The sequence below is a fragment of the Nannospalax galili genome, unplaced genomic scaffold, assembly GCF_000622305.1.
Source record: "Nannospalax galili isolate Female #2095 unplaced genomic scaffold, S.galili_v1.0 scaffold1209, whole genome shotgun sequence".
In the NCBI taxonomy this organism is placed as follows: domain Eukaryota; kingdom Metazoa; phylum Chordata; class Mammalia; order Rodentia; family Spalacidae; genus Nannospalax; species Nannospalax galili.
This window is the reverse complement of record NW_008358653.1, coordinates 421,034-424,839: the sequence shown is the minus strand read 5'-3', so window position 1 is coordinate 424,839 and position 3,806 is coordinate 421,034. Positions and strand designations below refer to the sequence as shown.

Below are 3,806 nucleotides of genomic sequence, written 5' to 3'. Positions count from 1 at the left end.
TAAAGATTCAGACAACAGAGTCACAGTATGAACTTCAGGATGACTTAGTTAAGATAGCCACTACCGAATGTCCGGGGAACCACGAGTGACCAGTAAAGGAGGCAGTTACGTAACTCCTTATATAACCAGTTTTGCAAGGAGACATCTTTGGGTGATTTTTTATAAAATGTCCTTGGGACCAAGAGCACACACTCTCTCCTGGAGAAAATAAAGTATGGCAGCTCCAAGCATCTTTTTAAATTTCCTGGCTCTGACTCTGTCCCTGGCGCCAGAACTTGGTCCCCACGGGGTCTGATATAGGCAAGGCTAGCCTTGAACTCCTGATCTTCCTGACTGCACCTCCCAAACACTGAATTACAGGTTTGAGCCACAATCACTCAGGCTCTGAGAAGGTGGGACCTGAGCCAGGCCTTGGACAATGGGATTACGATGAGGAATGTCCAATCAGGAGCACAGCTGGAGAGTAGGGGCGGGCTTTCACAGTCTGGCGGGGGCTTCTGTACATGACCTGCCATTTTGGAAACGGTATCATGATCCATCTCTGCTCCGCAGGCCTAGGACATCTTGCTTCAGTCTCGGTCGCCCGGTGATGCTGTGCTCGGGGAGACCCCAGCGAGCTCGCCAGGTGTGCGGGAACCCGGAAATGGTGAGCGGCGCTTGCTGAGCCCGGGGAAGCGGTGGAAGGTGGAGCTGGCGGCACGGCCGGGCTCCGCTTCTTCCCCGCAGAGTCCCCATCAGCCTGCAGAGTCCCCATCAGCCTGCAGAGTCCCCATCCTCCTCCGAGTCCACATCCTTCCCTCACAGTACCCATCTTCCCTGCCTTCTCGGCCCGAACTCTCCGTCTGCCTGGAGCCGGGTCTCCTCTGCGGTGGGTGGGGCTGGCGGGGCCCCGGGCGTCCAGTCCAGTTCAGTCCTGTCCAGTCCTGTCCCGTCCCGTCCCGTCCCGTCCGGTCCTGTCCCGTCCCCAGCTGAGCCCCGGGAAGCGGTGGAAGGTGGAGCTGGCGGCACGGCCGGGCTCCGCTTTTTCCCCGCAGAGTCCCTATCAGCCTGCAGAGTCCCCATCAGCCTGCAGAGCCCCATCTTCCCCTGAGTCTTCGTCCTCCCCTCAGATTCCCCTTCTTCCCTGCATTCTGGGCCGGAACCCTCCGTCTGCCTGGCGCCCGGTCCCTTCCGCGGTGGGTGGGGCTGGCGGGGCCCCGGGCGTCCAGTCTTGCCCCATCCCGTCCTGTCCTGTCCTGTCCTGTCCTGTCCAGTCCGGTCCCCACACTGGGACTTGAGCCCGGCCGCGGCCCTCTCTGCAGCTCTCCCCTGGAGTGAGTGGCGTTTCCAGGAGGGAAGCTGGGACCGAGGTGACGCTCCGGTGGCCTGGCCAGGGCGGTGCTGGGGACGCTAGGCTCCGAGCCCCACGCGTCAGTCCTGGGGCCGCCGGGTGAGCATTGGCAGGGCTGGAGTGAGTGGCGTTTCCAGGAGGGAAGCTGGGACCGAGGTGACGCTCCGCTGGCCTGGCCGGGGCAGTGCTGGGGACGCTGGGCTCCGAGCCCCACGAGGGAGTCCTGGGGCTGCCGGGTGCGCATTGGCAGGGGGACGCCTGCCTCTGAGGTCCGCGGGAGGGGGGTGGGGGGGGACTTCTCTACCGCAGTTGTGCAGACAGCTGAGACGTTCCCGGTCCACGGCCCCCGGGACCTTGGGCTTCATGGGCCAGAGCTGGCTGCAGGGGAAAGCAGCTGATCAGGCATCCTGTTGCAGGCTATACCCGCCCTAGGGACCCCACCTGGGGCTTCCTGTAATTTCCTTCCCGGGAGGCGGAGCCGGGGCTAGTGGTTCTGTCATGCCACCGCTGGGTTAGATGTGCCTCTGCATTTGTGTCTCTCCGTCTCTGAATCTCTGTTATCTCTATATCTCTGATTGTCTTTGTTCGAAGCTAGGCATGTGAGTGGCACCTCTGATGTCAATGGCCCATAAAAAAAAAATTTTTTTTTTTTTTTTTTTTTTTTTTTTTTTTAGCTCCAGAGCTCAGATGGAAACTATTGTCTTGGCTCTTTGACCTCAGGTTCCTGGTACCAAGGCTTCTGATTTAGTTACTTATTTTAGGCCAATGGCTTCATACCCTGCCTTCTGTTCTCCCTTTAACACCTGACTCCTTCCATTTGTCTACCAGGTCTTCTCTCGGTGTAATGGCTACGCGGTCAGTGAGGTCTTTTCTACTAGCGTAATTCTGAGAGATTGTTATGGGAGTGCTTTAACTTAGAACAGGGCAGAAGAGTGCTGGGCTTTAAGTATTACAAATCTTTATGATGACTTGAGGACTGATACTCAGTTAATTTCTATTCAGTTATTTATGTCTCTTGATTTCTGAGATAGGCTTCACTTGAGGTATTTGGATCCCTAGGTGATTTTGGAGGCCACGTCTACCAGGGCTGTTGGAGTTGCTATTCTTAGCCTGGCCATCCCATAGTAGTCCCATCAACTTCTTGTTCAGGTATGCCACTCGTCTTGGTCATTAGACCAACTATTGAATCAATAGTGGGAACAATTCCCTGGCTTTTCTCCCTACAGAATGAGAGGCTGTGTTAAATCAGGTATACCCAGATCTGGGGCCTGGATTAGGGCTAATATTAAGGAGTTGAAGGCCTATTGGATTTCATGTGTCTATTCCGAGAGTTCAGTCTGAGGCCCTGTAGTGACTTCATAAAGAGGTTTGGCCATTATTCCAGAATGTGTGTTCCAAATGCAGCAGAATTTTGCCATTCCCCAAAGAACCTGAGATGTTGCTTAGTGTTTGGAGAGCCAGGACACAGATAGGGTATGTCTCCAGGGTGGAACACAGGTCAGTAAGTCATCTACTTACTGGAAAATAGGCCCTGATTTAAATGTAGTTCCCTGAGGTCCTTTTCCAGTGGGCTGGCAAATTGGCAGTTTGGTGGGACTTGCCTGTAAGTTACTGGGATAGCAGGAATTGAGAGTCAGAGTGAAGAAAGGGCATCTTTTCTGGCATTTGACTTGTAAGAGTGTATGGGTCTGCCACTAGATGGTGTATAGGTATTATAGCCCATTGATTATCCTCAAGTCCTGGACCAGCTGGTATTTTCCCGTAGGTTTCAGAAATGGCAAGGTTTTGGTGTATGTGAGGGAGATTCTTAAGGTTTTAATAGCTCATATGTTAGGAACTGACCTATAATAGGTTGTAAACTCTCATAGCTTTCTCGATAATCAGGTAAATTCCTCATTTCTATGAGGGAATTTAGAAGGATCCTTGAATTTGATTTGGACTGGTATTGAGGTTATGGCGTTTCCAGATTGGTATGTATGCCAGACCCAGGAACTTGCTGAGTTTTCTCTTTGGGCCAGAGAAGTTCCAAGTTCTCTTTGGAGACAGTTTTTATTTAGTGAGTACCCATATCTTAAGATGTCACCCTAGTTGGTCATTATATCCCTTTGCTGTAAGGGCCCTGGGCAGCTGTGAGACAAGAGGGTTTCTTGGAACTGACAAGCTAAAGGTAAAGTAGCAACACTTACTTTGACCTTCCACTCCAGCAATAATTGTGGACTGAGAAGATGGCTTATTTGTGAATGTAGTTAAAACTGAATTAACAGAGGCTGGTGAGATGGCTCAGAGGGTAAGAATGCTTTCCACCAACCTCACTACCTGAAACAGTATGGTAAGAAAGAATAGACTTCCATAAGTGGTCTTCTCTCGCATGCATGCTGGAGTATGTGCTTGCACACACACACACACACACACACACACACACACACACACACACACACACACGCGCTCACAATGATGAATACTCCCAGTTTCTGGG

At 52.4% G+C, this 3,806-nt stretch overlaps 1 protein-coding gene across 2 annotated transcripts in view; it reads left to right on the top strand.

Annotated features, from left to right (window-relative positions):
• Window positions 1-276: 276 nt before the first annotated feature.
• LOC103724851 (zinc finger protein 39) overlaps window positions 277-3,806 on the top strand; it is an 18,461-nt gene continuing 14,931 nt past the window's right edge. The window contains exon 1 of one of the 2 annotated variants that reach the window (XM_008821992.2): window positions 277-646. The gene's annotated coding sequence lies outside the window, so the exon portion shown is untranslated. Of the gene's footprint in view, window positions 647-1,019; window positions 1,430-3,806 lie in introns of those variants that run through there. The other variant, XM_029558103.1, reaches the window with a different exon arrangement.